Raw genomic sequence first — 20,131 nt, 5'->3', positions numbered from 1 at the left:
TTATTATCTGTCACAAGCTGTCTCTATGACTACAACGTGCCCCATTGCCCTTCATCCCCACTATGCACCACCAAACTGGCTGGCTTGTGTTGTTTTTCAAGTCAACAACTCCTTAGTAGCTTTTGAGGCTGCTTTTCATCCAGCCTAGAATCTTCCACTGACGATCCCGACAGCTGCCTCCTAACCGCCAGACCTACCATCCTTCCAATGCCTCCAACACAAACTCCCCCTTCAGGCACTTTAATCCAGTGGGTGTGTTTTATTTACATCACCACAACTCATTATCTGAAATTGTTTTGTGATTTGAACTGACTGTTCTCCCTCCGGAGAGTGAGCTTGGTAATTGTGAATGATGTCTCTCTTATTCACTCTTTTATTCAATGTAGTTGAATAATTGAACTCAATTATTTAATGTGGTTCTTACTAAATGATAAGTGACCAGAGAATAAATGTTATCTGTTCGGAGAATAAATGAATTTTGCATTCCAGTTACTATTTGACAAGAGATAATATGAACTATCAAGATAACATCTTGTTGCCCTTACTGCCTGGGATTAATAATTGAAGCCTGGTGTGTGGGCTGCAAGACTTTTACTTCAGGGCTCCTGAGTAGGCTGGGTGCGATGAAACATACAGCACTGAAATAATTTTTATATTTCAAAAGGACACATGTCATTATTGTATATAAAGCAAACGTGATTGTAAATACTGACACATCATGACAGCTACTTGATCAGCCCCAGTCCCTGCCAGTCACTCTGTTGTAGATAACCTACCCCATGGAGTTTCTCCACAGGGATACAGGCCTACGGATAGACTCTGAAGCGTGGAACTGCCAGAACATTCAGAGGTGACAACCTCAAAACCCATGAACAGGTACTTTGTTTTGTTTGTTAGTGCGGGGGAAGGGGTTAGCATGGAGGCAAGGTCTGGTGTAACCAGGACTGGCCACACACTCACTGTGCAGTGGGCAACGGCCTTGGAACCCTGATGCTCCTGCCTCCACTTTCCAAAGCATTTGACCTTGTCAGTTCTACCCTGGGATTTTCTGGAAGCTCTGTTTTAGCAGTACAGGGCATCTTAGCATCCTCCGCAGCCGTAGTTAGACGTGTCCTAAAGAAACAGTAAGACATCTCAACATCCTGAACATGTGAAATACAAAGGGAGATGCTTATAATCTTCCATGGGTTTGTAGAAAAAAAATAACTAAATGATCTTCCACTGCTTTTTAACTATTTCTTTCTATAGAATAATAAAAGACCAACAATAATTTAATTTATATGTAGTGAAAACTGATATCTACATCTAGTATATCACTAGTAACATTTTATGCCTTATGACTGTACTTAAAGGCATGGGACTGTACCCCTGAAATGGCTAAAAATGCAAAGTAATGAATATTTCACTCAGCTTTTAATTTATTCTCTCTCTCTCTCTCTCTCTCTCTCTCTCTCTCTCTCTCTCTCTCTGTCTGTCTATCTTTGTGTGTGTGTGTGTGTGTGTGACACACACATGCACCTGGGTGTGTGTAAAGCAGAGGAGATACTGAGGGAATAAGTTCTCTCTTACACACTGTGTGCACTGTAGATGGAACACAATTTGTCACTCAGGATGATATTTTCCAGATCAATTCATTTGCCTAAGAATTTTACAAAGTCATTGTTTCTGATAGCTGAGTAGTACTCCATTGTGTAAATGTAGCACAATTTCTGTATCCATTCATCTGTCGAAGTACATCTGGGTTTTTTCCAGCTCCTGGCTATTATAAATAAGGCTGCTATGAACATAGTGAAGCATGTGTCTTTGTATGTTGGAGAATCTTTTGGGTATGCCCAGAAGTGGTATAGCTGGGTCCTCAGGTAGTAGTACTATGTCCAATTTTGTAAGGAATCGCCAGACTGATTTCCAGAGTAGTTGTACCAGCCTGCTATCCCACTAACAATGGAGAAGTGTTCCTCTTTCTCCACATCCTCACCAGCTTCTGCTGTCACCTGAGGTTTTGATCTTAGCCATTCTAATTGGTGTGAGGTGGAATCTCAGGGTTGTTATGATTTGCATTTCCCCCGATGACTAAACATGTTGAACATATATTTAGGTGCTTCTCACCTATTCGATATTCCTTAGTTGAGAATTCTTTGTTTAGTTCTGTCCCCCATTGTTAAGAGGATTGTTTGATTCTCTAGAATCTAACTTCTTGAGTTCTTTGTATATATTGGATATTAGCCCTCTATCAGATGTAGGATTGGCAAAGATCTTTTCTGTTGGTTGCAGTTTTGTCCTAATGAGAGTGTCCTTGGCCTTACAGAAGCTTTGCAATTTCATGAGGTCCCATTTGCCGATTCTTGATCTTAGAACATAAGCCACTGGTGTTCTGTTCAGGAAATTTACTCCTGTGCCTGCATGTTCTAAGCTCTTCCCCACTTTCTGTTCTATTAGTTTCTGTGTACCTGGTTTTATGTAGAGGTCTTTGATCCACTTGAACTTGAGCTTTGTAAATGGCATTAGGGATGGATCTATTTGCATTCTTCTGCATGCTGACTGCCAGTTGGACAAGCACCATTTTTTGAAAATGCTACCTTTTTTCCACTGGATGGTTTTAGCTTCTTTGTCAAAGATCAACTGACCATAGGTATGTTAGTTCATTTCTGGGTCTTCAATTCTATTCCATTGATCTACCTTCCTGTCTCTGTACCAATACCATAGAGTTTTTATCATGGTTGATCTGTAACACAGTTTGACGTCAAGGATGGTAATTTTCCCAGAAGTTCTTTTAAGGTTAAGAATAGTTTTCACGATCTCCCATGCTCATGGATTGGAAAAATCAACATCTTAAAAATGGCCATCCTACCAAAAGCAATCTACAGATTCAATGCAATTCCCATCAAAATTCCAACCCAGTTCTTCATGGAATTGGAAAGATCAATGTGCAATTTCATATGGAATAACAAAAGACCTAGAATAGCAAAATCCATCCTCAACAACAAAAAAACATCTGCGGGAATCACTATCCCTGACCTCAAGCTATATTACAAGGCAATTGTGCTGAAAACTGCATGGTACTGGTACAGAAATAAGCATGTGGATCAATGGAATAGAATAGAAGATCCAGAAATGAGCCCTCATGTATATGGTCACCTGATTTTTGACAAAGGGGCAGTAAACATTCAATGGAAAAAGGACAGCCTATTCAACAAATGGTGCTGGTCCAACTGGCACTCAGCATGCAAAAGAATGAAAATAGACCCGTTCTTATCTCCTTGTACAAAGCTCAAGTGTAAGTGGATCAAAGACCTCCACATTAAACCAGATACACTGAAACTATTAGATGAGAAAGTAGGGAAAACCTTAGAACACATAGGTACAGGAGAAAATTTCCTGAACAAAACACCAATGGCTCAAGCTCTAAGGTCAAAGATTAACAAATGGGACTTAATGAGATTGCAAAGTTTCTGTAAGGCTAAGGACATCGTCAAGAAAACAAAACGGCAACCAACAGAATGGGAAAAGATCTTTAGCAACACCACATCAGATAGAGGCCTAATATCCAAGGTGTACAAGGAACTCAAAAAGCTAGACACCAGAGAATCAAATAACCCTATTAAAAAATGGGGTACAGAGCTAAACAAAACGTTTTCAGTTGAGGAACACCGAATGGCCGAGAAACACCTGAGGAAGTGCTCGACATCCTTAGCCATCAGGGAAATGCAAATCAAAACAACCCTGAGATACCACCTCACACCAGTCAGATTGGCCAAGATCCAAAACTCAGATGACAGCAGATGCTGGCGAGGCTGCGGAGAAAGAGGAACACTTCTCCACTGTTGGTGGGGTTGCAAGATAATACAACCACTCTGGAAATCTGTCTGGCGATACCTCAGAAAATTGGATATAGTACTACCTGAAGACCCAGCTATTCCACTTCTGGGCATATACCCCAGAGACACTTTAATACACAACAAAGATATATGCACCACAATGTTCATAGCAGCTCTATTTATAATAGCCAGAAGCTGGAAGGAACCCAGATGTCCTTCAGAAGATGAATGGATACAAAAATTGTGGTACATATACACAATGGAATACTACTCAGCCACCAGAAACAATGACTTAACCAAATTCTTAAGAAAATGGCTGCATCTAGAGAATATCATCCTGAGTGAGATAACCCAGTCACAAAAGAACAGACATAATATGCAGTCACTGATAGTGGGATGCTAACCCCAGAGGCTTGCACTCCCCCAGAAACAACTCACAGACTGTATGAAGTCCAAGAAATAAAGAAAACAAAAAAATATACATATATTTACAAAACAAGAAGACTTTGACTATTTCCATGTTGCGTTTTGTTTTGCATGTACTTTACGCTTATTGTAACTATTAGGTTTTCAATGCATACTGTCAAGCCCTTGAAAAAAATCAAGTACTGACTAAAAAAATATATTCACATGGTTTTATGTAAAAATTATTTTAATGTCTGAAAAAACAGTACTGACAAAAATGTATAATTTTAAGCAAAAAATGTTTAAAATCTGTACATTTATCTTTGTTTTGTAAAATAAAGTCGTTTAAAAAAAAAGAATAGTTTTCACTATCCTGGGTTTTTATTATTCCAAATGAATTTGCAAATTGCTTTTTCTAACTCTATAGAGTATTGAGTTGAAATTTTGATGACTTGCATTGAATCTGTAAATTGCTTTTGGCAAGATGACCATTTTACAATATTAATACTGCCAATCCATGAGCATGGGAGATTTTTTCATCTTCTGAGATCTTCTTCAATTTCTCTCTTCAGAGACTTGAAGTTTTTGTCATACAGGTCTTTCACTTGCTTGGTTAGAGTCACACCAAGTATTTTATATTATTTCTGTCTATTGTGAAGGGTGGCTTTCTTACTTTCTACCTCCTTCCCTTGAGAAAGGGTCTCTGACTCAACCTGGAACTAGGACAGGAGACAGAAAGTCAAAGGGATCTTCTTATCTCTTCTTCTCACAGTGGCAGAGTAATGGGCATGCTTCTGGTCATACCTACCTTTTTACGTGAGCACTAGGGACTTGAACTCAGGTTCCTGAAGTGGAAATTTCTAGTTTCTTTGGAAAGTTAGCTATGTCTAATGATGTTTTGCTGGGGCACATAGGGGAAAAATGTCTTGCTAAAGTAAACATGTGAAACACTGTTTATCCGATGCAGACACAGGTAAAAGGATGTTTTGATATAGCAAACACATGAAAAGATACTTGATGAAGGAGTATAAATATGACCTCAAAGACAGTGTGAGAGACAAGCACTGAGCATTGGTTTGGTTTGCTTTGCCCCACTATTCTTTGCTAAAGACATTACATGTATTGGTTTGCCTTACATAGCATCATTGAACTCAACTTGTGGCAACACTACCATTAGAAAAACTGTCCTGGAGGCTGGAGAGATGGCTCAGTGGTTAAGAGTACCAAATGCTCTTCCAGGGGTCCTGAGTTCAATCCCTAGCACCGACATGGTGGGTCACAGCTATCTGTAATGGTATCTGATGTCCTTTTCTGTTGTGTCTGAAGACAGTTGCAGTGTACTGACATGCATAAAATAAATAAATAATTCTTTAATTTTTTTTTTTAAAGAGAGAAAAACTGTCCCAAGAACTGCTCATGAGTTTCCTTTGTCAGCTTTCCAGTCCCTCGTGCTTGCCTGAGGCCGGTTGGCAAGACTGATGGTTTCTTTAGGATTGAACTACAGCTGCCTGGTGTCTGCTTGCTGAAAAGACTGAACTGTATCTGCTAGTTCGTGCTTGGTGTCTGCCTGCCTAGAGGACTGGTCTTCTGCTGCTGAGTAGCCTTTGCTGTTTGCTATGGAAGTGAACTGCTGCCCAAGAAGATTAAGCTCATCCTAAAAATAACTATTGCTGAACAGGTCTACTTCCCCCACATCCTAATAACTTTTCTCTTCCACCACCTCTGCTGGGTAGTAGACTAGAGGAGAGGTTGAACACTTATGAAAAGTAGGTTGCAAAGAATGTATACCTACCTGCTCCCATTCTTAAACAGTAAGTGTTCCTGTCCCCTAAGCCTTTTCAATCTTCCCCAAGCCCCACAAAAAACACTCATTATTTTTTAATACTATGAAATAATTTCAGATTAAAACTTACATTGACTAATCTTTAAAATTTGATGTCAATAGCTGGGATTGGGATACATGCCCAGAATTCAGGGGACAGAATTTGCTATATCCCTTTGAAATAAACTGAGATCCAGACCAGAGCCAAATGACTTGATAAAATGTCAAAACCTAAAAAGGGAAACAAATCTCAACTTTCCCTTTAAAATTTGCATGAAGAATACCAACAGTGGTGAAAATTAACTCAACAAAATCAAAGTTCAGATGTAAACTTCATGGTACAATCTAACACTTCAGAACAATAACTAGAGATTTAACTTACCTTACTTGTTTGTTTCAAAAGTATATATATTACAATCCCATTGACATAATGGCTATTAATTAAATACAGTTTAATGTCCATAGCCAAAAGGATTTAATTAAACTCACATGTTATTGGTTCTCTCACAAAGACCATGAGAGAGACTTCACCCACTTTTTTTCTCTTTTCCTTCTTCTACCAATACATTCTCAATAAAGTACTGTAAAAAAAAGTTTCTGAAAGGTAAACTATGTTATTTATTTATTGACTGATTATTTATTATTGCTATTATCATCATCATTGTCTTACGTGTGAAAAGACACTATGGGCAAGACAACTCTTACAAAGAACAACGTTTAACTGGGGCTGTCTTATACTTTCAGAGGTTCAGTTCATTATCATCCTGGAAGGAAGCATGGCACCCTGCAGTTAGACATGGTGCTGAAGGAGCCAAGTTTTCTGCATAATCACTGTGTCTCTTCACAGAAAGAGAACACTGCCTAAGACACACATCTAATTCTACTTAATCCTGGATCTACCCCATTACCACCCCACAGAACTACTCAAAACTTAATCCTCAAAGTAAAGAGAAGAGAAAAATTTGGCATAATTCAAGGGGAAACAAACTTTCTACCATGTTCTACACACCAAAGCCAATCAAAACCTTAAACAGACATATAAAGTGGGAAACTGGAAACCAAAGTCTTCTGAACCAGATTTGAGCCCACAGTTTTTTCTTCTACCAACCCCTGCTGGAGCCCGTAAAGCAGGGTGCAACAGAAGGTCTCCATCCTTCGCCTCAGGTGATAGGGATCAGTACGGATATTCATTCACACACACATACACACACATACACACACACATACATAGACATACACACACAGATGCACACTGTCTCTATGTTTCTCTCCCTTCCTCCCTCCCTCCTTCCCTCTCTCCCTCCCTCCCTCACTCCTTCCTTCTCTCCCTCCTTCTCTCTCTCTCTCTCTCTCTCTCTCTCTCTCTCTCTATATATATATATATATATATATATATATATATATATATATATATATAATCACTCTCTTTCCCTTCCTCCCTCCCATTTCTTTCATTGTACCCATTGTAGTTGCTGGAAGAAAAAGTTATGAAACATTACCCATAACCAAAGCCAATATTCTAATAAAAGTACTGCTGTGGTTTGCTGTGTGTCCAGAGAGTCTGTGTATTAAAGCTTTGACTAACAGCAGCGGTTCTCCACCTATAGGTCATGACCCCTTTGGAAACCTTTATCTCCAATGTAGGGAGCCGTTTGTGCCACACCCAAACATGGCACCGGCTTCCCACCGAGAACTCAGCAAACAGAGCTGTTGCCCAGCCAAGAGACTTAATGCACATGCGCCACATACGTCATAGCCCGCTCTCGGGGCATACTATTGAGTTACTGGAGGGCGCACCAATCAGGTAGCGACACGAGTCTCCTGGGCATATATAGCAGTGCATTTCTCCCCCACGTGAGGAGAAGAGGAAGACAGTGGAGAGATTGCGGGAGACCCCACGTGGAAGGATGGCAGAGAGATGCCACGTGGAGAGAGACTCGGTAAAAGAGATTGCGGGAGATCCTGCGTGGACAGAGACTGGACAGAGAGATCGCACGTGGGGGACTGCACGTGAGAGGTCGCCTAGACAGTAGAACCCGGTAGGGAGTCCCCGGCTCAGAGAGAAGTTTCCTGCTCAAGAAGCCCCCTGCTCAGAGTGCTGTACAATAAAGGTTATCCGCAGAAGAATCTGTTTGTTGCACGCCTGTTCCTATCGGCGGGAAGCGTGGGCGCGTGACACTCCAAGGATATTTACATTACATTATATAACAGCAGCAAATCACATCTATGAAGTAACGATGAGAGTCATTTTATGGTTGAGGGTCAGCACCACCTAAGGAACTGTATTTAGGGTTGCAGCTTTTAGACAGGTTGAGAAACACTGATCTACAGGAGAGTATAATGGGAACTGACACACTTTTAAAAGGAAAAATGTACGTGATGTTCATAAGTCACATGCCTTTGAAGCCTTTGTAGAGAATTATGGAACCTTAGCCAGTATTTTTATTCTTGCAACTGGCAGGTGATGTGAGGTGAGGAACTGTATTTATTCATTTCTGTGTTGCTCTTGATCTTGTTTTGTTGTGGTCTGGGTCTCACTGTAGCCCGGGCCTGTCTCAAACTTACAAGCACCATGCCTCAGCCTCCTGAAGGCTGATAACATAGATGTCTGCCACTAGGCTGGGTCAGAGCAGTGGCTTTGTTCTGCCGTGGACCCCAGTGAAGATGCTCATGACTGCCTCAAAGCAGAGGGGCAATTCGTGAGCAAAACTAAATCTCTCCTAATCTTAAACTCATTAGTTCAATATGTTCCTCACCAAGACACAGACTGACAAATACAAAAACCAAACAAGGATAGGTGGGAATCTCATGTGCCGGGAAGATGGAAAAGAGAGTGGTCACTTTGTTATGGACACCCAAGTTTGGCCCTTAATAGAATCCCCAAAGCTTTGAACGGTAAACTGTGGTGGTTAGCAGTTGCCCACTGTCGACCCTTATGCTTGTCCACTCCTTACAAACATAGAAAGGGGGGAGGGAAAGTATACAGCAGAAGTTGTAAGAAAAGAAGGTTGCAGAACAATTATCCTTAAGCAAAAAAAAAAAATACCATAGGAAAATTTATTAAGCAGCAAAATATACTTATAATATATGTAAGACCCAGAATTCAATCCATATACAACTCCAGAAAGAAAAAGACAAGAGAGCAATGAAGATAGTTAATTCTTTGTCATATCAACAAAATTGGAAGACTTCCAACCTGACTTGTTTTTTGTTTTGTTTTGTTTTGTTTTAAGAAAAGAGGGGAAGTTGAAATCAGAAACAGAAGTAGGGTGGTGACTGCTAACTGTTTGATAAGGTTGGCTGGGTGTGGCAGCACACACCTGTAACTCTAACCCTGAGGAGATCGAGATAGGATGACCAGTGTTCAAGATCAGCTTGGGTTACAGTCTCAAACAAACAAGCAAATTCAGAGAAACTACTCTGGAAAACTATTTCTATAGCCTGGATGCTATTTAAATCCCCGGTCATGGTTTGAATGTGCTTGGCCAAGGAAGTGTCGATATTAGGAGGTGTGGCCTTGTTTGAATGGGTGTGTCACTGTGGGCATGGGTTTTAAGATCTTCGTCCTAGCTGCTTAGAAGTCAGTCTTCCACTAGCTGCCTTCAGATGAAGATGTAGAACTTTCAGCTCTGTCTGGACCATACCTGCCTGGATGCTGCCACAATTCCTGCCTTGATAATAATGGGCTAAACCTCTGAACCTATAAGCCAGCCTCAATTAAATGTTGTTCTTATAAGAGTTGCCTTGGTTGTGGTATCTGTTCACGGCAGTAAAATCCTAATGAAAGCAACTTCCAAAACATCCAAATTACCAACATTAACTCAAGAGAAACATAAAAAATATAAGCAGACTTGTAACAAGTGAAGGGAACCTTTGAAAACATACAACAAAAAGAAGACCAGGCTCTCTGGCAAATTCTATCACATCAATTAACAAGAGCCCTCTTCATTTTGTTCATAATGTAGTTGAGGATGGAATACTTTCTAACTCATTCTGTGAAGCTAGTGCAGCCTTCCCACCAAAGCCAAATAAAGACACAATGACAGAACACATCCCTTATAAGTGTGAATCAGAAGTCCTCACCAAAATGCTGCAAATCTAAACCAGAGGCACATAGAGTGTGCTTCCAGGTTTAGCAGGGTTTTTCCAAACTGCCATCTTCTTTCCACATATCAAATCTATCAGCATAATGAACTAGTTCTTCAGAAACAAAGAGAAAATGCATGCAGTGGTCTGCTGTGCTGTGCTTAGCAGAAGGAGAAAATAATCCACCTCCCTTTCACTGTTAAAACACTCAACAAACTAGATAGAGAAGGGAATTTTCTCTACCTGATAAATAAAGATCATGTACCATCAAACAAACAAAAACCCTACAGTTAACATCACACCTAATGGCACAAAACTGAATATGCCTTCCCCACTAAAAGCAGAAAGAAAAGGCAGTTCACTCTTGTCATTCCTAATCAACATTCTGTTAGAGGTTCTAACCAAGGCCACTGGACAATAAAAAGAAGTAAAAGATATCTAGGTTGAAAAGAGAAAGGAAAAAAAAAAAAATGAAGCCGTCTTTATTCAAAGATGATGTGATCTTCCAAATGAGAACTACACAAAACAGTTTTGTTCTTGGGGAAGTTTCTCACTGTGTAGTCCTAGCTGGCCTGGAACTCTCCATGTAGACCAGGCTTCCCGCAAGTGTTTCAGCCACACTACCTCTGCCTCCCAAGGGCTACAATTATAGGAAAAAGTCACTGCACCTGCCTGAAAATCCTTTTATAAAATCTGCAAAGGGGCCAAAGAGCTATATACAGCTCCAAGACTAGAAAGCCAATGACAGGAATCCAATCCTCAAAACACACAATGAAGGAAAGGTCAGCTTGCAAAAATTGTCCTCTAATTTTTGCATGGGTGCTATGACACGCTTGCACATGTACACACACCATCTACACACACAAGGATTTTAAAATAATAATAAAAATAAGCCAGGCATACTGGCACATTCTTGCAATTCTAGCCTTGGAGAAAGGTATGGACAGGATTTTTAAGAGTTCTAGAGTACCAGCCTTGGCTACATAAAAGTTTAAAAGACCAGCCTTGGCTGTGAAAGAGTTTGAGCCAGCCGAGAACACATAACATTCCATGTGGAAATATATATAAACGAATATAAAAAGAGATGGAGAGGTGGAAGGGTGTGTGTGGGTGAAAACCCTCATAGAAGCAAGGGGAGAGGGATGGGATGGGGGGATTGAGGAGAACCGGGAAAGGTGATCACATTTGAAATGTAAATAAAATATATCCAATTTACAAAAAGTAAAGGTTGAACTATGGCTTGATGAAAAGCCTGAGTACACACACAGTAAATGAATAAATGAATGAATGAAGAAAGAAAGAAAGAAAGAAAGAAAGAAAGGAAAGAAAGAAAGAAAGAAAGAAAGAAAGAAAGAAAGAAAGAAAGAAAAAAAGATGGGGGACTGGATATAGCTTAGTTGACTATAAAGCTAAATATAGATTTAGAAGTCAAACTCCATGCAAAGAACTGTATCTTTCAAAAATGAATATTAAATCTACAAAAATAACTACTGAGTCACTTTTCTTCAGAAGTGTGCTCCCTAGAGTGGTGCCTATATTTGGCCCCACACTCACATACATATAGGCAGCATTAATTTGACCTGATGGTTATACACACTCACATGTGCACACACACACACACACACACACACACGTGTACACAGACAAACATATATAACATAAAAGCGGGATTAGGTATGTGTTGAGTGATGGAAAAGTGATGGCCAGGGAAGTTTGGGGTGATTACGGTCACTATACACATACTTGTATGCAATTGTCAAAGAATAAAAATGTTCCTTTAAAATTATTGAGCTCATGTCAGAAACTAAGTTGCAAGATACAAGCTCAGTACATGAGAGTCAGTTGTTGTGGGGCAAGTGGACCCACCCCACACAGCGCCCTGCTTGGGCTCTTCTCAGACCCACTGGCTGGGTTCTCAAGTATCCTTTGCCTTACAGAAGCTTTGCATCTCATGAGGTCCTATTTATAGATTCTTGATCTTAGAGGTATAGGCCATTGGTGTTCTGTTCAGGAAATTTTCCCCTGTGCCTATGTGTTCTAAGCTCTTCCCCACTTTCTCCTCTAATAGTTTCAGTATACCTGGTTTTATGTGGAGGAACTTTTTAATTTTTACATTTTCTCTGACTGTTGTGTCAATGTTTTCTATGTTATCTTCTGCCCTTAAGATTCTCTCTTCTGGCTCTTGTATTCTGTTGGTGATGACTCCTAGTCTCTTTCCTAGGTTTTCTATCTCCAGAGTTGTCTCCCTTCGTGATTTCTTTATTGTTTCTATTTCTATTTTAGATCGTGGATTGTTTGGTTTGATTCCTTCACCTGTTTGGTAGTATTTTCCTGTAATTCTTTAAGGTGTGTGTGTGTGTGTGTGTGTGTGTGTGTGTGTGTTTCCTCCTTAAGGGCTTCTACTGTTTACCTGTGTTCTCCTGTATTTCTTTAAGGGAGTTATTTATGTCCTTCCTAAAGTTCTCTATCATCATCATGAGGTATGATGTTAAATCCAAATCTTGCTTTTCTGGTATAATGGAGTATCCAGGACTTGCTGTAATGAGAGAACTGGGTTTTTTGGTGTTTTGTTTTGTTTTTTGGTATAAAATCTAGTTTATTCAGGGCATAAAGAAAGGAGTTAAGAGGGTACTAGAAGCAGAGAGAGAGAAGAGTGAAGAGAAGTAGAGAGTAGAGGCCGGCCATGAGCACATGGAGAGAGGGGGAAGGGAAGGGGAGAGGAGAGAAAAGGGTGGGGGAAGAGCAAGGGTGAGAGGCCAAGAGAGCAAGAGGCCAAGAGAGAAAGAGCAAGAACTGGTTTCTGATGATGCCAAGTAGTTCTTGCACTTGCCTCTTGTCATCTGCTTATTGATAGTGCCACCTACCCTTGCTGTCCCTGACTGGAGCCTGTCACTCCTGTGGTCCTGGTTGTGTCAGAACTCCTCAGAGTCCGGCTTTCTCTGTGATCCTGGGATTCTGGGATCCTGAGATCCTTGGTTTTTCAGAACTCCTGGGAGTCAAGCTACCACTGGGATCCTGAAATCCTAGTGTGACAAGCTCCTGAGATCCTGTTGTATCAGAGCTCCTGGGAGTCAAGCTTTCTCTGGGTGTTGCAGGAGTAGGTATGGAGTCAGAGCCCTGGGTTTGCTCCAGGCACAGGTGCAAGCTGGTAGGAACCCGAGTCTCTGACTGGGTGGGAGTTTGTATTTCCCTGGTTCCTGTTGGGGTCCCAGTTACACTGGGTGTTGAGAAAGATGTGGCCTCAACTGTGATCTTAAGTGTGTCAGAGCTCTAGTACTTCTGGGTGTGTCCGATCTCCTGGGAGTCAGTCAACCTTCCTCTGTGATCCTGAGATCCTTTGATCCTGTGATCATGGGTATTTCAAGCACCTGGGAGTCTGGCTCCCCTAGATATTGTAAGAGTCGATGCAGATCCAGCACCTCAAGTCTGCTCCCGGTACAGGTTCAAACTGAAAGGAACCTGTGCCACAGGCCAGGCAGGGGTATCTGCATTCCTGGATTCTGGGGGACCTAGTAACTCCGAGTGTTGGGGCAGTTGTTGTGGCCTCCTCACCTGTGATCCTGAGTATGTTAGAGCACCTGGGAGTCTGGCTTTCTCTGGGTGTCCTGGGAATGGGTATAGAGCCAGCGCCTGAAGTCTTAAATTTCTTTCTTGATGTGAAATATCAATGCCTTAATATGAAGTAAACGAGAAGCACAAAGAGATGGTTCCATGTTTAAGAGCATTGACTGCTCCTGCAGAGGAGCCATGTTCAATTCCCAGTTCCAACACAACAGCTTACAATCCTCTATAACTCCAGTCCCAGGAGATTCCACCCTGGTCTACATAGAGAAACCTAGGGCCACCAGGCCACCTGGTGAGACTCTTGTCTCCAACAACAACAAAAGTAGGCAAATAGGATTCTTCATAGCCTAATAGAATGCATTTGCATTTATTTTGGCATGTTCCTTGTGTTACAAATGCATGGTAAAAAGTACATCGGAGATAAAAAATCACTTGGCCTATAAAGAGGAGTCTTGCCTGTACCTTTAATGTTGAGCCAAAGTATAACAGGAGGGAAAGACCTACTTTTTGTTAACGGTGAACCTTACTTCACAGTTGAGAGGTTTTTCTATAGGCTGTCAGTGCTGATTTTAAACTGTGAGTTACTATTTTGTGACAAATTAACAGAGGAGACACTGTCTAAATTGTGCAAAGTGGGGGTGGAGGGTAGGAAAAGTGAGATGAAAATCAGATACATTAGATCAAACAGAGGAAAGGTGCCTTATCCCAGATTTCCAATAAACTATAACTTTACCATTTTTTTTTTTTGTGCTTCTTTTCTTCCTCTCAGTCTTCAATAACATTTTCAATACAAATTATCGTATTATTTTGCAGAAACACTTTGTGTTCTTTGGTGGGTTTATTCGGCTAATTGATGTCTTTTAAAAAGAAGGGCTGAAAGCAATATCAAGAGAAATAATTTCCAAGCTGAAATTTATATACCTGAAAGCTGATTCCTAGGAAGATGATTTGGCTCTATAGAAAGAGAGGCAGCCCATCAGCTGCCCAGACCCAGACATGGGCCTGCTGGGATTTCTTTTTCATAGGAAATTGCTGCTCTGATGGATTCTTGTTAACCCTGGTGGGTTGGGGATTCAGGGGCCAGGCCTAAGTAGATACTGAAACAGAATGTTCTGTTGTCTGAGACCTACATCTCCATGCAGTAGTTGAAAGACAACAGAATGTGTCAGAGTTGAGGGACTCATTTTCATTCCCACTTAACCAGGCTACATCGCTTTAGCCTTTGCTCACACCCCAGCAATTCCATCGCTAGTCCCATATTTTATTTACTCTCACCGAGAGGAGAAAGCTGCTGAAGATTTGTCATGACTGTCCTAGCACCCTTGCCTACTGCACACATCCTTTCTCCACATATCACATTCCCTTACAGACCAATGCACTAACTGACAAACAGAACCCCTGCCAAGCTCCTTTCCTAGGTAGCTTTCCCAGCAGAAAACTAGGACTAGCGAGCCCACCATCCCCATGCCAGACACCGTCAAAATGATGGAGACATTATGTGATTCTTTACACCCAGAAACATTTTGTTTTGTTTGTCTGTATTTGGTGTGTTGTTTTCTTTTGTATTGTTTTATGGCAGAGATGGGTGGGGGACACGACATCTCACTATGACTATATAGTTCAGACTGACCATCCCTCTGCCTCAGCTCAGCTTACCGTGTTTGTGTGTATCAGCTCCAATGCCCCCCACTGTGTGTGTGTCTCTGTGTGTATCTATCTGTGTGTGTGTTTGTCTGTGTGTATGTATCTGTATGTGTCTGTGTGTGTGTGTCTGTGTGTGTTGAGACAGGCTCATACTGTGCAGTCGTAAGCATTCTGGAACTCACTGTGTAGACCTAACTGACATCTAACTTGTGGCAATCCTCCTGCTTCTGTTTACCAAGCACTGGTAGGCATGTGACACCACAGCTAGCTGAAATAGTAAATATTTAAATACTCAATCAGGACCAAATGACTTCTCTAATGTTTGAATGCGGCGTGTATTTAACAGCAGTGTGGTGGCTAACATGGGCTTTGTTTAATTGCTGTGTACTGAGTAGCATAAGTTCTGGGGCCAGCCTGCCTGGGTTCAAGCCTGGTTAACCATCTAGGAGCTAGCTATGAAACATGGAACATGCTAATTAAACCACCAATGCCTGGCTTCTCTCTATAAACTAAAACTAGCTGCATTTTCTCCTGCTTCCTAGGACACACAAAGCATTCTTATCTGATTATTAATTGAGGTTTCAGTAAGGATTCAATCAAGAAGGACACAAAATTTAAATTTTTCCCAACACGTTGCTTAGTTTGGAGATACTATGAAGACATAAGTTTCTAGCATCTACTCGAAACTTTTCTCATGGTATACATTCACTTGCAGTCAACATTCACATTTATTTTATTATTGACATTTTTCCCTTTGGCATCTGCAATCTTCAGAACACAACTTGCTGAAAGAGCTATTTCGGAAGAACTGAGCTTAAGCCAATGAGGAAAGACTATGTATAGCAATGTAAGCTAACTGTTGCTCCTCTGTGCTAACTAAAGACACTGTTTCCCTTTCATCGTTCAGTTAGCTTTATGAAATCTCATGGAGGGTCTATACTGTTGACAGGGACAAGACAGCAAGTCAGTGAAGGTGATTTTTAAAAAGACAACTTTTCTTAGGCCCTTCAATCCCTGACATCACTGTTCTCTTTATTTATTGTTTGAGACAATATGACAGCACATTTCTGCTTATGTACAATCATGTCTGTCTGGGTGACTTGGCAGTGAAAATGTTGGCTAACATATTGGGTATTTCCTCTCCTGTTCATGTTTTACAATGTCTTGTTCTTGCTTTTGACTAGAAAATAGAAGAAGGAAGCACTGGAGTGCATGGGTTTTTCATTTGTTCCAGCATTGTGGTTGTCAAGACTGTCAGGGTGGGTCAAAGAGGAGCATGAAGACATTTCTCTGGTTTACTCATCTCCTGACTTTCATCGCTCCTCAAATCTAGTTAATGAGTTGTTGGTCTTTGGAAGGCACACGGTGTATGCAGGGCAGGGGGGAGCTAAGGGAAGCTCTTCCCTACACATAACCATTAGGGATGCCATTCTCTCTTCGTGCTGGGGAAATCAGTGATGTTGCATGTTACCTCCTGAATACAATGTGATTGGACTTTTGAAAGATAGTTGCATACAGATTGAATTCATTTTTCTCTCAATCGTAAGCTAGATCATCCTGGGAATCTTGATTCAATCCCCCTCTCTCTAACTGCTCCTGTTCTTTCTTTGCCATTTCAGAGAGACTTGGCTTTTATAAGGTCCCTACCTGGTGATAGCTAACTTAAGATAGATAGGTAGATAGATAGGTAGGTAGGTAGGTAGGTAGGTTGGTAGATAGATAGATAGATAGATAGATAGATAGATAGATAGATAGATAGATAGATAGATAAGCAGGTAGATAGACAGACAGACATACAGATAGAATCACTTCATTTCCTATCAGAGCTTTCTGTGAACAGAATTTAAGCGTACTGAGCACTGGTTAACATGAAGGGAGTTTGATTCTGATTCTTTTTACAAACATAGAATTGACTTCTTAAAAATAATAACAGTTATTTATTTACTTTTCTTTAGTTTACTCCATGAAAGATGCAGGATCACATGAGTCCTGTACCCAACAACCTTTGCCTAATAAAGTCACTTTGGAACTTAGCGTGAACTGTGCCACTGTTTCCACAGGTCTGAGTTTTGTGTCCCCAGATTACTCTGGTTTTGTGCAGTCTACCTCCAGGAGTCGCTATGTTGGTTTATAAGCACAACTCTTGCCTGAGTGGGATTCAGTTTCACTTCCAGCACAACCACCTTCAGTTTTAAGAAGAGTCATGAGTCTGTTCTCTTTGCTTCTTGGGAACTCACTTCTAGCCAAAAATGGCCTTGCAACAGTGCCCTCCAGACATACTTGCCTTGGAGAGATCCTGTTCCCAGCAGGCCTCCACAGGAACCAAAGGGGAAGAAAGAAACTAGAACTATTTTTTATATTTTATTTATCTATTTTAGGTGACTTTTTTGAGATTATAATTACAATCTTTCTCCCTTTCTTTTCCTTGCCCCAAACTCCTCCATGCGCCCCTCCCTACTTTCCTGCAAATTCATGACCCCTATTTTTATCACTTGCTATTGCATGCTTATAACAATATGTATACAAGGGTTGGAAAGATGACTCAGACACAAAGAAACCCATGGCTCTTCCACCCTCAGCAGCTCATCACAGGCAAAGAAGATGCTGACAATAACTATGCCTGTGGCCACTACACCACTGGCAAGGAGATCATTGACCTTGTCTTGGACAGAATTCACAAGCTGCCTGACCAGTGCACAGGTCTCCAGGGCTTCTTGGTTTTCCACAGCTTTGGTGGTGGAACTGGCTCTGGGTTCACCTCCCTGCTGGTGGAGCGGCTCTCTGTTGATTATGGAAAGAAGTCCAAGCTGGAGTTCTCCATTTACCCAGCATCCCAGTTTTCCACTGCTGTGGTTGAGCCCTACAATTCTATCCTTGCCAATCACACCACCCTGGAGCACTCTGATTGTGCCTTCATGGTAGACAATGAGGCCATCTCTGATATCTGTCGTAGAAACCTCAACATCAGGCGCCCAACCTACACTAACTTTAGCCGCCTTATTAGCCAGATCGCGTCTTCCATCACTGCTTCCCTCAGATTTGATGGGGCCCTGAATGTTGATCTGACAGAATTCCAGATTAAACTGGTGCCCTATCCTCGAATACACTTCCTTCTGGCCACTTATGCCCCGTCATCTCTGCTGAGAAAGCCTAACATGAGCAGCTTTCTGTAGCACAGACCATCAATGCCTGCTTTGAGCCAGTCAACAAGATGGTGAAATGTGACCCTCGCCATGGTAAATACATGGCTTGCTGCTTGCTGTACTGTGGTGATGTGGTCCCCAAAGATGTCAATGCTGCCATTGCCACCATCAAGACCAAGCGCAGATCCAGTTTGTGGACTGGTGTCCCACTAGCTTCAAGGTTGTCATTAATTACCAGTCTCCCACTGTGGTGCCTGCTTTGGCCAAGATCCAGAGCACTGTGTGCATGCTGAGCAACACCACAGCCGTTGCTGTGGCCTGGGCTCTCCTAGATCACAAGTTTGATCTGATGTATGCCAAGTGTGCCTTCGTGCACTGGTATGTGGGTGAGGGCATGGAGAAGGGGGAGTTCTCTGAGACCCGTGAGGACATGGCTGCCCTAGAGAAGGATTATGAGGAGGTTGATGTGGATTCTGTGGAAGGGGAGGGTGAGGAAGAAGAAAAGGAATACTAATTCATTCCTCCAGCCCCTGTATCATGTCAGACTCAAAAAAAAAAAAAAAAAAAAAAAAACTCCAGCTCCAGCATTAGCTGCAGGCATTGATGCTTCTGTGCTGTGTCCATCCTGTGATCATGTGTTCTCCGGGTGTACCTCCACTTTTCCATGATGTGTCAAAGTAAAGGCGTTAAAAAAACAATTAAGATGACCAAGATTAAGGCCCGCGACCTGTGCAGCAAGAAGGAGGCGCTGTTGAAACAACTGGACGATCTGAAGGTGGAACTGTCCCAGCTTCATGTCGCCAAAGTGACAGGAGGCGCTCTGTCCAAGCTCTCCAAGATACAAGTCGTACGCAAATCCATTGCCTGTGTCCTCACAGTCATTAATCAGACTCAAAAGGAAAACCTCAGGAAATTCTACAAGGGAAAGAAGCACAAGCCCGTAGACCTGCAAACCAAGAAGATTAGAGCCATGTACCAACGGCTCACCAAGCACAAGGAGAAGCTGAAGACCAAGAAGCAAGCAGCGGAAGGAACGGCTATACCCACTGCGCAAGCATGCAGTCAAGGCCTGAGGTGACAAGGACAATTAAGTGCAAGCCTGACTGGCAAAAAAGAAAAGCAAAAATAAGTCTGTTAACTTAAGCTTGTATCACAGAACGTCTCCACCATGACTTCCTCGGTGTTTCAGCAAAAGGAAAATAAATGAAAGATTCCTCTGATGTTATGCACTATTATTAAATGCATCGTAATGGTATCTAAATTACAATGTAATGTTACTGTAAAATAGTTATCAATCATTTTTGTTTCATGAATAAAGTGTCCCACATTTTCTAACTGGATTTAGACTTCAATAGCACACGGACCGGAAGTGACACAAGACCCCGCCCCATTTTACTGCATCGTTTTTCCTCTGCGTTTGGCTGTTGTGTTTGCTTCTTTGTGTTTCCCTGCTACATAGATAGAATAGTTTTGATGAAACAAAATATGAACTGAATCGATTAATTTAAGTGAGTTTTCAAATAATCACTTCCTAAAGGGAAAAATAATGAACTAGAAACTATAGAACAACAGTGTAATGGAGTTAGGAATCATAGAGCAACGTACAGCACTCTACTACAGAGTTAGAGATAGAGAAACAATCAGCCCTGTCT

General features: G+C 41.4%; 2 pseudogenes across 2 annotated transcripts; both read left to right on the top strand.

The window, feature by feature from the left end:
• Nucleotides 1–17,873: 17,873 nt before the first annotated feature.
• On the top strand, nucleotides 17,874–18,993 carry LOC308432420 (tubulin alpha-1B chain-like; annotated as a pseudogene). The gene has a single exon. The product of its transcript is annotated as a tubulin alpha-1B chain-like (transcript).
• Nucleotides 18,994–19,182: 189 nt separating this feature from the next.
• Nucleotides 19,183–19,552, top strand: LOC308432464 (large ribosomal subunit protein uL29-like; annotated as a pseudogene). Its single transcript has one exon. The product of its transcript is annotated as a large ribosomal subunit protein uL29-like (transcript).
• The last annotated feature ends 579 nt before the right edge of the window (nucleotides 19,553–20,131 follow it).

The sequence above is a fragment of the Micromys minutus genome, assembly GCF_963924665.1.
Source record: "Micromys minutus genome assembly, chromosome: 18".
NCBI classification, from domain to species: domain Eukaryota; kingdom Metazoa; phylum Chordata; class Mammalia; order Rodentia; family Muridae; genus Micromys; species Micromys minutus.
Note: the sequence above shows the minus strand (reverse complement) of the source record. Positions and strands in the feature narration are given on the sequence as shown.